The 19,752-nt window shown below is 43.9% G+C and overlaps 1 protein-coding gene and 1 long non-coding RNA gene across 3 annotated transcripts in view; one reads left to right on the top strand and one right to left on the bottom strand.

The window, feature by feature from the left end:
- ZRANB1 (zinc finger RANBP2-type containing 1) overlaps positions 1 to 5,765 on the bottom strand; it is a 69,787-nt gene extending 64,022 nt beyond the window's left edge. For both annotated transcript variants that reach the window (XM_070781058.1, XM_070781059.1), the window contains exon 1: positions 5,368 to 5,765. The gene's annotated coding sequence lies outside the window, so the exon portion shown is untranslated. The remainder of the gene's footprint in view (positions 1 to 5,367) is intronic.
- Positions 4,342 to 19,752, top strand: part of LOC139180007 (uncharacterized) — a 38,492-nt gene continuing 23,081 nt past the window's right edge. The window contains exon 1 of the long non-coding RNA XR_011564330.1: positions 4,342 to 4,700. This is a non-coding gene — a long non-coding RNA (uncharacterized lncRNA). The remainder of the gene's footprint in view (positions 4,701 to 19,752) is intronic.

The raw sequence follows: 19,752 nt of genomic DNA, 5'->3' as shown, positions 1-19,752 counted from the left end.
AGAAAATGGAAAACAGTAACAGACTTTATTTTCTCGGGCTCTAAAATCACTGCAGATAGTGACTTCAGCCACCAAATTAGAAGACCCTTGCTCCTTGGAAGAAAAGCCATGACAAACCTAGACAACGTATTAAAAATCAGAGACATCACTTTGCAGACAAAGGTCCGTATAGTCAAAGCTATGGTTTTTCCAGTAGTCATTTATGATGTGAAAGTTGGCCCATAAAACGGCTGAGCACCAAAGATTGATGCTTTCAAACTGTGCTGCTGGAGAAGACTCTTGAGAGGACATCAAGGAGATCAAATCAGTCAATCCTAAAGGAAATCAACCCTGAATATTCACTGGAAGGAAGGACTCATGCTGATATTCCAATACTTCGGCCACCTGATACAACCGACTGGTTGCGAAAGACTGATGCTGGGAAAGACTGAGGGTAAGAAGAGAAGGGGACAAGAGTGGATGAGATGGTCAGATGGCATCATCGACTCAATGCACATGAGTCTGAGCAAACTCTTTGACAAGGAAACCTGGCATGCTGCAGTCCATGGGGTTCCAAAGAGTCGGACATGACTGAGTGACTGAACAACAACCAATTTACATAGAACAGGCAAATCCACATAGAAAGTAGATTTCCAGTTGCCAGGAACTGGGGCAAAGGGAGATGACTGCAAATAAGTACAGGGTCTCTTTGGAGGGTGAGAGAAATGTTCTGAATAGTGGTGATGGTTATATAACTTTGTGAATACACTAAAAACTAATGAAATGAATACTTTAAAAGGGTGAATTTTACATTATATGAACTAAACTTAGTTATATGAACTAAGTTTATTTAAGCTGTTTAATATTTTTAAATTTGGACCATTGTTGACATCTTTATTGAATTTGTTACAACACTGCCTGTTTTATGTTTTCGTTTTTTTGCCACTAGGCATGTAGGATCTTAGCTCCCTGACTAGGGATCGATCCTGGACCCCACGCACTGGAAAGCTAAGTCTTAACCTCTGGCCCACCAGGGAATACCCTAAGCTGATATTCCTTAAAATTAAGAAACACCTGGAGATGTGCAACTGATTTTCAACAATGCTTTTATCCATTTGAATAGTTTTTACTTATGTAAATTCAATCCACATAAAAATCTGACTTGCCAAACAATACAAAATAAAAAACCAAAATTGCGTTGTGTTACTTGAGAGGGAGTGGGGCAGTCTGCCCTCAATAAATTAACTATAAAAATAAAGGAAATCAGTGTTTGTTTTCATTACTAAAAAGTTCATTAGGCACCTGAAAAATTATTAATTTTATGTTCAATTTACCTAACCAACCTCCATTTTAAAATCCAAACTAATGACTCCTGTCAAACCAAAATACCAGACAGCAAAAAATGCTTACTGATCCTGATTTCTCAAGTGGTGAAATTACTGATGTAATTCTATGAAAGTCCCTTTTACAAATGCAAGTAGCCTAAGTAAAAATGTTTAGTGTTTCTGCAAAGTTAACAGACTAATGTTAGCTTCAATTATGCTAAAAAGGTTTCCGAAGCTTAAAAAAAGTTTTTATGTAAACTAGTTTCTAAAAACCAATCAATTTTAAGGGGGAAAAAGGTATTTTGATGAACTGGAGGAAGAGCACAAGTTTCCATATAGATGCAATGGATAAATCAAGATGATTTACTGCTAGGAGACTCTGTATCCACAAACCGTCAGGCCTCCCACTCACACATACAACACAACAGGAACATACACACCTATTTTCCAACTGCATCAGCAACCACCCGTGTACCGCATAATTACACGTATTATCCTTGGTAAACAAAACTACTATGGACCAGTTTGTTTGTGTTTTTCTTCCAACAGTTGACAGGCAGCAGTGAATCACATTCTCCTGAGCCTCACCTGCCTCATGACCAGTGACACACGCAGCCAACAACTGAGGTTAAAGATGCAAACAGATGACAGATGAACTTCCCCTCCCAGGATGCTAAATGCTACCTGTACACTTCCCTGGTGGCTCAGTGGTGAAGAATCTGCCTGCAGTGCAGCTGACACAGGTTCAATCCCTGGATCGGGAAGATCCTCTGGAGAAGGAAACAGCAATCCACTCCAGTATTCTTGCCTGGGAAATCTCATGGACAGAGGGTCCTGGGAGGCCACAGTCCCTGGGGTCACAAAAAGTCGGACACGACTTACAACTAAACATCAACAACAATACAAATATGAAACGACCAACCCTTAATGTCACTGGTGCCAAATTCAAACCCAAGTAACCGACCCAGACTCAAAGATGAAATAAACCACGGACCTGTAGTACTTACTTTTATTTGAATAACACAATGATCATTATCAAAATGTTAAGCATCCTCTATAGAAAGAATTATGCTGATAATGTTGCTTAGTCTCTACACCGTGTCCAACTTTGTGTGACCCCATGGATTGTAGCCTGCCACCAGGCTCCTCTGTCCATGGGATTCTCCAAGCAAGAATACTGACATGGGCTGCCATTTCCTTCTCCAGGGGATTGTCCCAACTCAGGGATCGAACCTGCATCTCCTGCTTGGCAGGCAGATTTAAAAAAAAAAAAAAAAAAAACCACTGAGCCACTTAGATACAAACATACTGGCAAAAAAAATTTTTTAGAGATTGTCATAGTTTCCAATGGATTGCAGCACGCCAGATTTCCCTGGCATGCTGCAGTCCATGGGGTCGCAAAGAGTCAGATACGACTGAACCAACAGTTTCCAGTATTTTGCCTCATATATCAAAGTTCCAGCAACTCCAATACTTAGAGAAGTACAAACTTCATATTCTAGAACATCTCTAAAACCAAAAACACTTTGTCAGACCATGTATCCATATTTTCAGAGCGTAATATATGGTGCACAGATGTAGGGCTTAGGGTTCATACCCAGTCCTCAAAGATCTTAAAAATCTAGTTGGGAAGTAAAATAAAAAGATAAATCGAAATCCAGGCCAGCATATTGTGAGGAGGAGGGAAAAAAAAAAAGATGAGGAAAACAGTCTCACACTGCAGAGGTGAGAATAGACCTCTTGGGGTTGAAGTAGTCAAGAAGGCTTCTCAAGGCCAGAATAAAGGGAATATCTATGAACACAAGAAGAAGAGGGTTTCAAACAGAAAGAAAAGCACAAAGAAAGGCCAAGAGGGACTTCAAAGGAACAACAAACAAGTTAGTTTGGCTGGAACTACAAGATTCACAAAGGGAAGAAATGAGAGTTAAGACTGAAGAATGGATCAGGGCCAGATTATAGAGAAACCTGAAAACCACGCCGAGGAGTTAAAACTTTACTTTGCATGTAACAGGGAGTGTCTGGAAGTTTTTATGTTGTGATGTGAGAAGGTGAATGTTAACATGTGCAAGATATTATTTACTCAAAGCATTAGTAAAGCACAAATACTCCAGGTGAAACACATCACCAGGAGAAAAACATATTCAAAAGTCCAGGTACAAGAGCTTCTTTGGGGGGAAGGAGGGAAGTGAGCAGCAGTGCACAAATACTGACACTGACCCAAGTTAAACAAAAAGCTACAGAGGTCTACTTTTGCAATCCCCATTTGTTTAAAGTTTCCACCTATTATAAAAGCAAGCTAAGCACAAAAGCATACTCAACAGCTCTCACTGTATCAATTACACACAGGAGGCAATTTACAGCAAATATCCTACACCTGGGTCATGAGTTCCAAACCTATGCTAAGCCTCAGATTTTAAATGTAATATGCCAAAACCTTTATCAGCGCACAGAACTGAATCAAGGCCACAAGCTTTAAAATACACTACCGTGAAAGAGTTCATCATACCAACCCAAGCACATTCCAAAAGTAAATAAATGGGTGTCTCAATGCTCCCAAGCATTAATAAAAGGGCTTGAAACAACAACAGAAATAAAAATCCCTCATGACATTCAAACAGGATCCTCCCCAAAGATTTAAATATGCCATTACTGTCCTCTCAGTGCCACTAACAGCCTTACAAAAACAATGTTATGAAATTTTAGCATAAGAAGGTGACTGCATATCTTGTCAAGAGCTAAAAATCAAACAGGGAAGCAGAGTTCTAAATTTCTTTATAATTGCCTCATTGAATTAATAATACTAATAACCAGGAGGAGAGGTCCAGCTTAATTTTTCACAAACGTAGATTAGATGATTTTCCTAAGGCCCCTAGCACAAGCCAAGATCAAAATTCCTCATGGTTTCCCCTGGCTTATGGTTTGAACACTGAGTCATCCGTGCTTGATCAAAACATGGGTACCCTTGAGGTCGCACAAGTGATAAAGTCAACTAAAAAAAGAGACCTCAGGAAAAAACCACTCATTATATAACGTTTCTAAGAGCGAAACATTTCTCTTCAACTGGATTCCTAAGACATTTTTGTACATTAAATTTATTGACAACAACATAACAGATCATAGAGGGAACACACAGACCACAATACTTGGGTGGAAGGGGACGGCGTTTAACCTGATACAAGTCTACGGAGTTACGGAATCAATTGACTGAAATACCAAATTCTCTGCCAGAAGAATTTCCAAACACCGGGGTTATCTCAAAGATAAATGGGGTCGGCTCAAACTTCCAGGCTGAACCTCAATTGCTGGCCCCTCGAGCTTAACATGCAAGTATTCATTACGGTCCTTTTGTCTGTGGAATGACCCCACACACCAAGCCACAGCCAAGGGAATAACAAGGTAAGTGTGCACGGAACCATCGTTTATTGCGAGCGAGAGGGCCAGACAATCTTTCCACTAGTCAGCTTCTCCCCTTCACCAGCCCCCCACCGCCCCTCAGCCCACCCCTGTCGGCCCCCACCTTTATTTTCTGAGAAAAAGGGAAACAACGGGAGGCCACCGCGAGAGGCGGAGAGGAAGCCGCCGGGGGGTGGGCTGAAATACAAGTTTGGGGGGACCGGTACCAACTTGTGGCGACGGACCCAAGTATTGAGGGCCCTATTGCAGACCAGCCCGTAGGTGGCAGGAAAAGAAGTTGGGGTGGGGGGAATGGAGGGGGGGGGACGTAATCTGGCGGAAGAGAGGCGGCAGGGCAGGCAGCGCGTCCAGCCGCGGCGGACCGATGGTCCGTAAACAAGCCGGGCGGACCCACACCCTCCCACAGCCCCGGGCCTGTCCCCTCACTAGGAAAGCCCAAGATGGAAGCGCGGCGAGGCCAGCCCGTGCCCCCCTCCCCTCTCCTCGCCGGCGACGCTGCCCCCGGGGGTGGGGTGGGGGAAGACACAGAGGGGGCGGCCCGGGAGACCCGGCGGCCAGGGTGCCGTGAGGGAGCGAGGGGCCGGCCAGGCCGCGCGGCGGGGCCGCCAGGGGCCTGAGGCAGGGCGCCCTCCCCGGGGGCCCCGGTTACCTGGCGGCAGCTCCTCCTCCAGCTCCTGCTCCTCCTCCCCGTCCGACGCTCGGCGCCCGGCAGCCGCGGCGGCGGCGGCGGCGGCGGCGGCGACTCCCCCCCGAGCAGCCCGCGGCGACGAGCCGAGCCCGGCCCCTCTCCGCCTCCCTCCGCGCCTCCGCCCGCCCCGCTGCTGCCGCCTCCGCCCTCTCCCCACAGTCAGGACATGGTCTCCGCGGACCCGCGCGCGGCTCCCGCTGCCGGAGGCGGGGGCAGAGGGGCGGAGAGCAGGCGCGGAGGCGGGGGGACGCCGAGGGGAGGGGGGAGCGAGGAGGGGAGGCTGCCTCGGACGCAGCGGGCTCCTAATGGCGGCGGTGAGAGGCCCCGGAGCCAAATAAACCCCGAGGGTAGCCGCACAACGTCAAGTCCGGACCCCGCAGCTCGTCGCCCTGTCATTGGCCCCGAGGCCGCCAGCGGCGCAGCCAATGGGCGGCCGCCTCTTTCCAGGCGCGGGAGGCGGGCGGTAGAGGGCTGACGTCACGCAGGCGCCGGCCACGATTGTGAGGCAGCAGCGCGCGCCAGCCCCCGAAGCCCCGCCCACTTTGCGGCGGCCGGGGCTGCGGAATCTCGGCGACTTGAGGGGGACGCAGAGAGGCGACCGTGTGGGCTCCGGAGACGCAGACGGGGCGACCAGGAGGCGTTCTCTTGGCTGCTTAACTCCTCGTGTCTCCTCTGTGCTACTGACTCGTCAGAAGTCTTAAGTCAACCCCCACGTCTCACCAAGTGAACTGCTTAGTGACAATTATGCATCACTTTTTCTCAACACAGTTTCAGATTCTTGATAAGACACTAAAGAATATAAATGTTTCAGTTCAGTTCAGTTGAGTCGCTCAGTCGTGTCCCACTCTATGCGACTCCATGAATCGCAGCACGCCAGGCCTCCCAGTCCATCACCAACTCCCGGAGCTCACTCAAACTGTCCATCGAGTCAGTGATGCCATCCAGCCATTTCATCCTCTGTCGTCCCCTTCTCCTCCTGCCCCCAATCCCTCCCAGCATCAGAGTCTTTTCCAATGAGTCAACTCTTCGCATGAGGTGGCCAAAGTACTGGAGTTTCAGTTTTAGCATCATTCCTTCCAAAGAAATCCCAGGGCTGATCTCCTTCAGAATGGACTGGTTGGATCTCCTTGCACCACAGTTCAAAAGCATCAATTCTTCGGCGCTCGGCTTTCTTTATAGTCCAACTCTCATATCCATACATGACTACTGGAAAAACCATAGCCTTGACTAGACGAACCTTTGTTGGCAAAGTAATGTCTCTGCTTAAATATTTGCTGCTGCTGCTAAGTCGCTTCAGTCGTGTCCGACTCTGTGCGACCCTATAGACGGCGGCCCACCAGGCTCCCCCGTCCCTGGGATTCTCCAGGCAAGAACACTGGAATGGGTTGCCATTTCCTTCTCCAATGCATGAAAGGGAAAAGTGAAAGTGAAGTCGCTCAGTCGTGTCCGACTCTTCAGGACCCCATGGTCTGCAGCCTACGAGGTTCCTCTGTCCATGGGATTTTCCGGGAGTAGGGTGCCATTGCCTTCTCCAGCATAAATGTTTAGGTTGAGGTAATTTAATTTTTATGTAGCTACTTTTTACCACGTCCATTTTTATTCCTGCTGCTGACTAAAAAAATGTAGTCATGCCTGAAAGGAGAGAGTTGTTTTATTTAGTGGGAATGTTTAGGACTCCGAGCCTGGGAGAGATCGTCTTAGTTCGGTCAGTTCAATTCAGTCGCTCAGTCGTGTCGGACTCTTTGCGGCCGCAGGGACTGCAGCACGGCAGGCTTCCCTGTCCATCACCAACTCCCGGAGCTTCCTCAAACTCATGTCCATTGAGTCAGTGATGCCATCCAACCAGCTCATCCTCTGTCGTCCCCTTCTCCTCCTGCCTTCAATATTTCCCAGCATCAGGGTCTTTTCTAATGAGTCAACTCTTCGAATCAGATGGGAGTTTCAGCTTCAGCATCAGTCCTTCCAATGAATATTCAGGACTGATTTCCTTTAGGATGGACTGGTTGGATGTTCTTGCAGTCCAAGGGACTCTCAAGAGTCTTCTCTAACAGCACAGTTGAAAAGCATCAATTTTTCAACACTCAGTTTTCTTTATGGTTCAACTCTCACATCCATACACGACTATTGGAAAAACCATAGCTTTGACTAGACGGACCTTTGTTGGCAAAGTAATGTCTCTGCTTTTTAATATGCTGTCTAGGTGGGTCATAACTTTTCTTCTCAGTAACTCTGAAAAAACTGCTCCAAGGAGGCAGGGAGGAAGTCAGGCTATATACAAGTTTGCAACAAAGGGAGCAGGCAGTCTGAACATCAAAGATCAAGTACCAGGTTAAGGAATTCAGCGTTCTATGTACAGGAAGATGCCAGCCCCTGGGCTCCCTGACTTCATTCCTTTCTTGTGTACCTCAGCTGTTGGGGGCCAATCCTGTTTCCTTGTTCATCTTAGGGAGTGGCAGGTGGCTGCTTCTTGCATCCCCCCAGCTCCTCAGCAATCACCGTGGGGGTGGCAGTGTCTGCTGGATCTCAGTTTTGGGATCCCTCATTGAGGTTTGGAGGCCAGAAAATGCTGATGGCTGTGATAGTTCTTGTTGATTAACATGGCAGGAGATATTTTCTTTTCACACTGCCTTCCAGGCAGCTATCCATTTATATTTGTGTATGTGTAAATTTATAGTGTATATTACTCAGATACATACATATATACATGATGAGAAGGCATGGAGTTATATGCCAGTTACGTCTCAAAATTTAAAAAAAGTCCTAGAGAATTTGCTTTTTGCTCTCTTCTACTACTTCCTAGCTCTAGTTTGGGGGAAACCTGATTTTCTAATGCCTGCCTTTTCTATAAGTGGTAAGGACCCCACGTTCTGAAGAGAATATGTTATATGGTGATGTTTTGTATATTTCTGTCTTTCTTTCTCTTTTTTTTTACTCTTGTTGTTCAGTCACTAAGTTGTGTCCGGCTCTGCAGCCCCACCCACTGCAGCACACCAGGCTTTCCTGTCGTTCACTCTCCTGGAGTTGGCTCAAACTCATGTCCATTGAGTCGGTGATGCCATCCAACCATCTCATCCTCTGTCGCCCCTTTCTCCCTCGACCTCAATCTTTCCCAGCATAAGGGTCTTTTCCAGTGAGGAGGCTCTTCTTGTCAGGTGGCCAGAGTATTGGAGATTCAGCTTCAGTATCAGTCCTTCCAATGAACGTTCACAGTTGATTTCCTTTAGGATTGACTGGCTTGATCTCCTTGATGTACAAGGGACTCTCAAGAGTGTTTTCCAGCACCACAGTTCTAAAGCATCAATTCTTTGGTGCTCAGCCTTCTTTATGGTCCAAATCTCTCATCCGTACACGACTACTGGAAAAACCATAGCTTTGACGCTACGGGTCTTTATTGGCAAAGTGATGTCTCTGCTTTTGTAATACACTGTCTAGATTTGTCATAGCTTTTCCTCTTTTACTGTAAATGTAGTCAAATAGCCTAAGTCATTTAGTCATTTACTAAAACCCCATGAGTATATCATATTTTTCTGGCTGGAAAAGTGAAAGTCTCTCAGTCGTGTCCACCTCTTTACAATCCCATGGACTATACAGTCCATGGAATTCTCCAGACCAGAATACTGGAGTGGGTAGCCTTTCCCTTCTCCAGGGGATCTGCCCAACCCAGGGATCAAAGCCAGATCTCCCTCATTTGCTTTTCTCAATGAGACTTCACCTTATACTTTCATACTTCAAATTTTATTTCAAGAATTTGAATGGACCATTAAAACACAGCAAGTCTTTAAAAGTTGTAAACCTCTTTAAAAGTTACCAGTTGGGGAAATATAGCACTGTCAAAGTGTTTAATAATAGCATTTCTATTGGAGTTCTCAGCTTCAATAGAAAGAATTTATTAGTCAGAGTTTGATCGGATTTTTAAAACTTGGATGGAAACCTCATTTAGTAAAACTATGCCTGATATTCTCAGTCTCTCTTTGCAGAAATATGCAAAGGTTGCATGTGCAGCTTCACTATGGCCACTGAAGAGAAATACCTTATATAACTGCTTCTCATCAACTGCCTCTTACCTAATCATTGGTATGTTATATAAACCATTCCTGTAATTTCGAGATTTTCAATAACCACCATCTTCCCGAAGCAACATTTTTGCTCAAGTACTCATCAATAAATTGAGCTTAAACTCCAAGTCATTTTCCTACGAAACTTAACACACATTCTCCAACATATATTGAGCACAATTGAAGTTAAAATTAAACCACGGTATTATGAAAGATCACATGGTTCCACCAACATTGCACTTTGAAAATATTTCAGAGCCTCTGAGAACCTCCAGCTTGCCCTGCCTGAATCTCCACTACAAGTTCCCGAGAACCACAGGATCAGGTGTTTTTGTTTAGTTTGAGTTGTAATTCATTTTATTAAGGAAAAAGGCTATTGTTTGAGTAAGCTTATTAACTCTTAATACAGTTTAGCAAACAAAGTCCATGTGCCGAGGAATAACAAGCACACCAAGATGAGTAAGACACGGTCTGTGTTTGAGGAAACTACAGCATAGGAACGAGGACAAGACAAAAATAACCATAATTATGATAGGCGGTAGATGTGCTAAGTAAATTCAAATAAAAATCATCTTGTAATTGAGAGGAAGAGAAACTCCAAAAATGACTCTATGTTGAAGCAGAAAAGGCATCTGATACCAAGCCAAGGGTTCTCAGCCCCAGTTACACATGAGGATCTTTTCAGAACACGCATATCTGGGGACCACCCAGAGCTACTGATGCCATCCCCAGCTGGAGAGCTTGCCCTGGCTATGTGTCAAACGTACTTCCCAGGTGAATATCATGTGCAGACAAATATTGCTATTGTACCAGCCCCACCGTGTGCAGATGTGGAAGCTAATGCCTAGAGGTTTTAAGTGACTTACCAAAAGCCAGACCATCTAAGTCTAAAATTAGAACGTAAAGCTCTTGATTCCCCAGTCAAATCTCCTTCCCGTTGCACCACATGCGAGTAAAAAGGATGTCAGCAAAGGCAGCAGACAGCACTGTCACAAAGACAGTGTTTGGCACAGAGACTGAATTATCATTCTCCTTACATATATTTCTGAGAACTATTTCATTGGGGAATTTTAAAAATCCTTTTTTTTTTAAAAAAAAAAAGTTCTTTATCTTAGAACCTTTTTAGTAAAGTGTAGGGAGGGACATTATAGTTTTGCTGACAACTAGCTTGTTTGGAGTTTTATTTCAGGTGTTTTTCAAACTATCTACAGAAGATATGGCTTCCCTGGTGGCTCAGTCAGTAAAGAATCTGCCTGCAATGCAGGAGACTGGGGTTCCATCCCTGGGTTGGGAAGATCCCCTAGAGAAGGAAATGGCCATCCACTCCAGTATTCTTGCCTGGGAAATCCCATGGACAGAGGAGCCTGGTGGGCTACAGTCCATGGTGTCACAAGAGTCAGACAGGAATTAGTGACTAAACCACCACCACAGAAGATAAAATTCTGTTTAATTTCCAGTGAAGGAATTGCTGTGAAGGTCTTGAATGTGAAACCATAGCTCTGTACTCAATTCCTTTACTAGTAGAAAGCCATGGAAAGGTTTGGAGCAGGCAGGTGCCAGTTTTTAGAAGTGAACCCGGAATACCTGTGAGACCAACCAATGTAGAACCAAAAACAAGGACAGAGAAACCAATAAAGAGTCAAAGACCTAAAACCTGTGGGAATGGAAAGGAGGGGGCAGCCATGAAATAGGGTGACCGTAGAATGTTCCAGATTTGCCAGCCTTTGAATCTGGAGTAGACGAAAGAATCGAAAGTCAGGGATAAAACTCAGGAGAGGAACTAGATAAGAGGTGATAGTGACCGCTGGACCGGGTGTGTTGAGATGCTAGGCTCAGAAGGAAATGTGCAACGCAGGGGAAATGTTGAAAACATGATAGACAGGACCTGGAGATAGACATTAGGCAGTTATCTGTGCAGAAGTTACCACTGAAGCCGAAAGGAGCAGGGAAGAAAGAGAGAAACTCCCAAAGGAAGAGAAAAAGATGGGTCAGAAAGACAGGCGATGAAGAGTTGTTCTGGAAGCTCGGGGGTGGGAAGCCTCAAGAACACGAAGACAAACAGCCAGATTCCGCAGACTTAGGAGTTAGAACAGAGGAAAGGTCACTGGATTTGACAAACAAGAGCCTCAGTGACCTTCCAGAGAACAATACTCAGTAGGATGGTGGGGACAGAAGCCAGATTTCAAAAGCTACAGACATGTGTGGGCCTTGAAGCAGCGAGTATACACCAGTCTAAGATGTTTGGCAATGAGGGGAAGGCAGGGGATAAAAGAACAGACACAGGGAGGAACAAGAATGATGGAAAGGTTTTGTTAACTTTTACATTTTTTTTTTGTTTCGTTGTTGTTTTGGCCACGCCACGTGGCACATGGGATCTTAGTTCCCCAACCGGGGATCGGACTGGCACCCGCTGAAGCAGAAGCACAGAGTCCTAACCACCGGACCACAGGGAAGTCCCCTTTTGCTTTGGTTGGTTTCCTGGCCGCCTCAAGTCGTCTTACTTGTGGCCCTCAGGCTCAGCAGTTGTGATGCTCAAGCCTAGTTGCCCCACCGTATGTTGGATCTTAGTCGCCCAGCCCGGGATCAAACCCATGTCCCCTGCATTGCAAGGCAGATTCTCAACCACGGGACCACCAGGGAAGTCCCACACATTTTTTTTTTTTTTAATGAGCAAATCTGAGCACTTTTTAAGCAGAGGAGACAGAATTGTGGGGTGGGAAGCAGGGGAAGGATGAAAATCCAGGAGGAAGATAACCCAGAGCAGACTGATGTTTCTTAGCTAGGGGATGGGGAGGGAGCAATTTCCTTCCCACAGACAAGATAAAAGGAAGACGTGAGATATACAGTTGCAGAGAAATTCGGATGGGAGAACTGAGGATGGCCATACTTCATACCCTTTCTCCTCCTGGGGAAGGTCACCAGCTGAGGGCTGGGCTGGGAGCTGGAGGAGAACAGAGGGACTTTGGGACAATGGTTGTGGGGAAGCAAACCAAGGAGAGAGAAATAGAAAAGCAAAAGGAATCACGTTTTCCAAAACGGTTCATCTGCCCAGAGTCAGGCCTAGAACAGGGGTGGGGGTGAGGGGGAATACAGCAGAGACAACTAGAGGTGGGCCTTTCCAAATGTGGGACATGAAAGGCACTTTGTTGAAGGAGATGACAAGAGGATCAACTTGTTCAAGGATTGTGGGGGGATGCTGTGCTCTTTTGAAGCAAGTTGTCCAAAATTGGTGAGCTTCCCTCCAAAGAAGTGTTAGAAACTTCAATCGTTACAAGGACAAAATCTCAGCTGTATTGCAGAAAATGTCAGTTCTATAAACTGCAAAATGTCTTCTACTTACTGTACCTGTTATACGTGATCCCTCAGTGGAAAATCCCTTTTGCAGTAGAAAACGTAAGATCATAACGTTGCCCGATCCATTCTCATGCCATAAATGCCACTGCTTTGTGGAATATATGCTCCCCCTGTGACCCCCGCCCCAGATGCCAACCCAACTGCAAACCTGCCTGGGAAAAATCTCTCATGAAACCACAGAGTATGGGTGTTAAGGCATGAGACAGCACACAGCCTGCTTGACTCTTCCAGATCCTGGCCTGTGCTAGGATGAGTCTGGTCAGATCTGTAGGAATTTATGCTCACAGTAACAAGTTCACCCTACATCTAGATTAAGACATTGTCATAAAACTTCAGCTACTAGATATCCCTATAAAGTGGGCTTCCCAGGTGGCGCTAGTGGTAAAGGATCCACCTGCCAATGCAGGAGCTGCAAGAGATGCGAGTTTGATCCCTGGGTTAGGAAGATCCCCTGAAGGAGGGCATGGCAACTCACTCTGGTGTTCTTGCCTGGAGAATCCCATGGACAGAGGAACTTGGCGGGTTACAGTCCTTGGGGTCTCAGAGTGGGACACGAGTGAGCAACTCAGCAGGCATGCACACATCCCTATAAAGTAGACACTGAATTATAAGAGAATTGTTGAAATTGTATGGAGTCTGTTTAGGAAGTCTGGAGACATTGACTACCTGAAACAACTTCGTCTGTTATTCTCTGGACCCAGACAAGGTTTGTAAGAGGCAACAATATGAGGTTGAAAGAACGTGGACTTTGGAGCCATGCAGACCTGAGTTTAAATTCTGCTCAACCTGGAGAGTCCCTTGGACAGCAAGGAGATCAAACCAGTCAATCCTAAAGGAAGTCAACCTTGAATATTCATTGGAAGGACCGATGCTAAAGCTGAAACTCCAGTACTTTGGCCACCTGATATGAAGAGCCAACTCATTGGAAAAGACCCTGAAGTGGAAAGATTGAAGGCAGGAGGAGGAGGTGGCGACTGAGGATGAGGTAGTTGGATGGCATCATCGACTCAATGGACATGAGTTTGAGCAGACTCTGGGAGATGGTGAAGGACAGGGAAGCCTGACGTGTGGCAGTCCATAGGGTTGCAAAGAGTGGGACACGACTGAGCAACTGAACACAGCTGCCACTTAGCCAGCCTCTGAGTGCCAGTTTCCTCGTCTGAGAAACATAGGGTAAAATTTCTCTGGCAGTTAACTGAAGATGCACTGAGATAAGAGGGGACTTGTCCTGGCATAATCATAAATGATTAAAAAATCACAAATTTTTTTTTAGAAAATACATCTTTGTTTCTACTAACCTTTAATTGAAATGTAGCATTTACATCAGTTATCAACATAGTCAACAAACCACAGAAGTACTAACAGACCTGGTGACTTTGCCAATAATAGAGATCACAACACATTACAGTCATTCAGTTCAATTCAATACAGTTCAGTCGCTCGGTCATGTCCAACTTTTTGTGACCCCATGGACTGCAGCACGCCAGGCTTCCCTGTCCATCACCAACTCCCAGAGCTTGCTCAAACTCATGTCCGTCAAATTGGTGATGCCATCCAGCCATCTCATCCTCTGTCGTCCCCTTTTCCTCCTGCCTTCAATCTTTTCCAGCATCAGGGTCTTTTCCAATGAGTCAGTTCTTGGCATCAGATGGCCAGAGCAATGGACCTTCAGCTTCAACCTCAGCCCTTCAAATGAATATTCAGGACTGATTTCCTTTAGGATTGACTGGTTTGATCTTCTTGCAGTCCCAGGGACTCTCAAGAGTCCTCCAACACCACAGCTCAAAAACATCATTTCATCTGTGCTCAGCTTTCTTTATAGTGCAAGTCTCACATCCATCCATGACTCCTGGAAAAACCATAGCTTTCACTAGACGGACCTTGACTAGATGCACCTTGACTAGACAGACCTTTACAGTAGCTATCTCAAAACATGGCTTATCCTCATCATGACTACAAAAATCATGGTGGCTGCTAGACCTGCCACTAACTTGTCTAATGTGTTATTTTGAAAGTACTTAAATGAATATTGTGTGCTCAGATTTACAGATTTTAAAATATTTGAGGCCTGTATTTCAATATAATTGGTCTCCTTATAATCTCATTTATTTTATGCACTTGAAAAATTATTCCAAAGCGACCATGACACACACACACGAGATTGAGACCCTAATCTAACTAGTGGAGAGTTGCGTTTGGTTTATTTCTCAGGACAAAAAGACTAACGTCATGTAAAATAATCCGATTACTAAGGTTGCAATACAGAGCACAGGGTAGCAAGCAATGCAGCTCCCTTGGAAAGGAGGATTGAGAAGTACAGGGTGTGTTTGCAAGTAGATATGATTAGCTGAGCAAGTAAAAAAGAGAAAAAGTGGCAGGAGAAGGTGGGAAAGATAGGAGACTCTGCAAGGGATAGGATGTGTCTCAGTTAGGAAACCCTTGAAAAGTGAAAAGCAGATCTGATACCCAGTCACCCTCAAAGATGCTTTAAGCCTCATCCCATGTGAACAACATCAAAGGGGATATTTACTCCATTTATTGTTTCTATAAACAAATTTCTTCCCATTTTTGTGCTGACAAACTGACACGTCCACCACCCCCATCACACACACACACACACACACACACACACACACACACACACAAACTCACACACAGGCCAAAAAGCATTCTGATCTAGAATCTAATCCTTTACTACATGTCTTATATCATGATCATAGAATTGAAAATATTCTGCCATTTTGCCAAACGCTAAAATGATAAATAACCTACAAAGTTAGGAATGCCACAATACTTTTCATTCCTTTCCTTCCAATCATTTCAGAGACCACATAGTCTAAAAATATTTCAAAATATTTGAAAGCACTCATGATGTCATTCAAGTATTTCACAAGTTAATTAGGATGATTCATTCAAATGATTTCATTTGCTTCAAAAACAGTATGTAAATTCAAGCTGTGGATCAAAGAGAGTAATCCTCGTGGCAGCTTCAGACCTGAGATGAAACCATTATGTTCACAATATTTTATTACCTACAATGTGGAAGATTTATAGTAGCTATAAATTTAAAATATGCAGGTGAAATGTGAAGAGGGGGCTGATCAGACAGAAACGTTGTTTTATGGCCAACATCAAATTATTTGGTTGTTCCACATAAGGAGTAAAGCATGAATTATGTAATTAATGAACTCATTGACTGCCAGGATTCATACATTATCTGGAGCTTGAACAGAAGGTATCATCTCTGTATTTTATATATTTTGACTATTTGATTCTAATGTATGTACTAATGAATCCTGAGCACTTCCAATAGCCCTTGGTACATACAGGTGCTCAAGAACTATGTATTGAATGTATTAGCTTTCTTGATTTTTATACTTCAGGATCTTTTCAACCATCATTATTCTACGTCAATAACCTAACACATGTAAATTTTGTACAGGAACTTAGAATAGTCTGATACTTTCTTTCGTTTCTTTTTCTTTTAGTTTGTAATTTATATATCTTGTGAAGAATTTTAAATGTCAAGTGTTATAAATGAATGCTGATGAAAATCATATCTAACACTTACATTAACTTTTGCATTTAGCAGTCTTTAAAAAGAAAATAAGATGTATCTTCTGAAATTTTTCCAAGATTTGACAGACTTTGGAACCACAGATAACCTTGAAATTACAAGAGAAAATCCTCTGATGTTTTGTACTTTTCTGGAGATATGGTCTGCAGTTTTCATCAATTCTCTAAAGGCATTCCTCACCCACAAAAGGTTAAAGACCACTGTTTTAGACTATACATTTTAGTCAGCAACAATAATTTGAGATTTTAGAATTCACTAATTTTCAAAGCATTTTACTATCCACTGTCTCATTGTATTCTTATCAGTTCTGTCAAGTAAGTATTATCTCCAATGATTGAAGAGAAGACCAAGGGACAAGAAGTTACAGGACTCAGTTTTTTGGAATTAAAGCACAGGCTCTCAATGTCAATATTGTAACCCAGTGACCTAGCCTTTTCCATCTATCTAGCTGGGACCAAGAAAACACACAACTTTCAGATGTTTCTATAAAAGATGTCTGGAGTAAGCCTAAATACCAAGGCCTTCTCTACTCTTAAGACTTGTTTTTTCAGAAGTAGTCCTTGATAACAGAATTTATTGGAAGATCACAACTTACTGGCCTCACCACACATAATCCATCCCCATTATAGGCTTCCCTGGTAGCTCAGCTGGTAAAGAATCTTCCTGCAATGCAGGAGACCCCGGTTCAATTCCTGCATTGGGAAGATCTGCTGGAGAAGGGAAAGACTACCCACTCCAGTATTCTGGCCTGGAGAATTCCATGGACTGTAGTCCAAGGAGTGCGCAAAGAGCTGGACACAACTGAGCAACTTTCACTTCACATCCCAATTATGGGGGAAAAGGAAAATAGCATAAGTAACCAGCTTGAAGCCAAAGCTGATGGCTTTGGCTTCCGTGATGAACCTGAAAAAAAACGTGCTCAAAACAAGTGAATTTCTCACCCAACCTTTTAGGACAGATGATTAGCATCAGCTTCCGAGCACTTTAAGAGCTTTGCCTGAGTTCTCTTGAAGTGTTAGGGTCAGCACGCTGGAGGCTGATGGCGTGGGGAAGCACGCAGGTCAGGCAGTTAGCAGGAGTCCATGCCCCCTGCAGCACTGGTGGGTACAGGAAAGAAGGTGCTGCCAGGGTTAGGGCACACTCAGTACCACATTCATCTGACCCTGGGCTACACTGCTAAGACCACTACTTGCCACGCCTCCAGAAGCTCTAGCAAGATGTCAGCAGCCTGGCTTGAGAACTGGGTGAATTGTACAACTACCTTGCAGATGGCAAATCCTTCCTCTTTTACACTGTCCGAGAATGTAAACAACTTACAACTCTAGGAGTGAAAAACAGCAAGGAGAGCTTAACAGGTCCTGACTCTTTCATCATGAAATTCTATTCATGATGAAAACGTTTCCAAAAAGAAGTCAGAGGGAAAATAATCAGTCTCCCAATAGAGGCTGTCATAAGAAGACTCGCATGTTGGTGTCCCAGGCAGAAATACACAGCACACACAAAGGGGAATACTGCAATTCTTTACACAGGTGTGGGCAGAAGAAAACCAACAAGGATGGTGAAACAACCCTGAGCTGGCAATAATGGGGAGTCATTACCAAATCCTGGAGACAGAGGAGTTATTGTAGGGAGGGCCACCTGGCAGGAGCTGGGGAACAAGCCAGAGGAAATATCCTGACCCCTCTGTCTCCCTGCAGTCTCTGCCAGGACCTCCCATTGGCCAAACCAAATGGGTGACCATAAGGCGAGGGAGCCGTGGAAGTAGTCCCTACAGGTTAGTCTGCCCCAGGGGCACAGCACCAGGGAGAACAGTTCTGCAGGGACAAATGGAGGCTCTCCAGCCAACAGAAACTCCAGCATAACCAAAATAAAAGAATGGACTTAAAAAAATGGAAGCAACAAATTTGCCATTTTGAATCCCTTTGAAAGCAAAGACTATTCCACCCAACAACAATGTATTTTGAGAAAACTTGAATTTTCCTTTTTCTACAACAGCATGTTTGTATGCCAAGAAGAAAGAATTATACTAATCCATTCTGTAGAACTCAGAAAAGATGGATGTCAGTGGTGGTACAGAAACATTCCAGTGAAATAATGAAGCATCATCAAGAAAAGACTCCCTAAAGTGAGAGGAAAGAAGTTTAAGTCCATGAATGGATAGGTTATCTCTTTCACAGTATATCTTTGGAATGAAATGATTTATTACAAAAGGGAAGATTTCTAGACTAGATTTAATGCCAGTCATCCTCATATGTCAAACAATTAACTATATTTCCACTTATATCCAGCTGGAGGATATGAGAGACTTCCTTTATGGCTTCGTCATATGGTACAGTTTTGAGCCTGCAGGATTTCCATCACTGAGACCAGGATTAGAGACAAGGAACCTTTTATATTATTAAGTAGGAAAAAATTATGTTAAGCTAGCTCTAATACAGAGATAAATATATTTTAATAAAGCAGAGAGATTCACAAATGACATGTAGCTTTGTGTTAACACAATATTCCTGAAAGCTTCTCTAATTATAAAGGAAAACCCGTCTCGAATAAAACATTAGCAGTTTAATCCCTAGGTCACCATGCACAAAGGAAAAACTGACAATTGCAGCGGCCTGGAGTCACTGGAACTGGAGCATAACGTTTTTCTTGTGTTGCTGTGCTGGCAGACAATGTCTGTCACTATTAGAAAGAAAGAAAATGAATCTTCAAGAGGAAGGTGTACTCTCACTCAAGAGCTCAGAAAATAGACCTCCTTTTTTTTTTTTAAACAAAAACACATTAGCTTTCCATCAGAAAGCCACTCATACTCTATAAAAACTGCCTGAGTTGATATTGCATTGTGGCATGGGTCAACAATAGAAAGATGCTTTCTTTCCTGGCAATTATTTTCAACAGAAAAAGAAAATTTAAGATGTCCATTTGGAAATGTTTTCTTCAGAGTGTAGAACTTAAACTGATACCTTGACAATCAACCCAGTACTATTATTTCCATTCTCAAATGAAAGTTTTAAAAAATTATTTTCTGCTATAAAGCACAACAGTGAAATCTTTCATTTGGCTCCTCACCTGTGCAATTCCAAAGCAGCTGAAATGGAAGACTACTGAAATAAACGCACCAAAATAATAAAGATGACAGAATCTAATTCTCCATTGGAGTTGTCCATTTGATTTTTTAAAAGTTAGGATGAGAACACCTCAAAATGTAGCTTTTCAAGACCCTAGGGTATTGATTTATTTTCCTGAGATTCACAGCTATCATTAACTTCAAAAGAAAATGAAGCTGGTGAGTATGGCAGAACATACTAGAAACTCTCCCCAACATCTATTCCTCTGTCCCTCCCAAGGAACAAAATGTCAGTT

Source organism: Bos indicus, chromosome 26 (assembly GCF_029378745.1).
Source record: "Bos indicus isolate NIAB-ARS_2022 breed Sahiwal x Tharparkar chromosome 26, NIAB-ARS_B.indTharparkar_mat_pri_1.0, whole genome shotgun sequence".
Lineage (NCBI taxonomy): Eukaryota > Metazoa > Chordata > Mammalia > Artiodactyla > Bovidae > Bos > Bos indicus.
The sequence above is the reverse complement of the archived record's forward strand: the minus strand, read 5'-3'. Positions and strand labels throughout refer to the sequence as shown.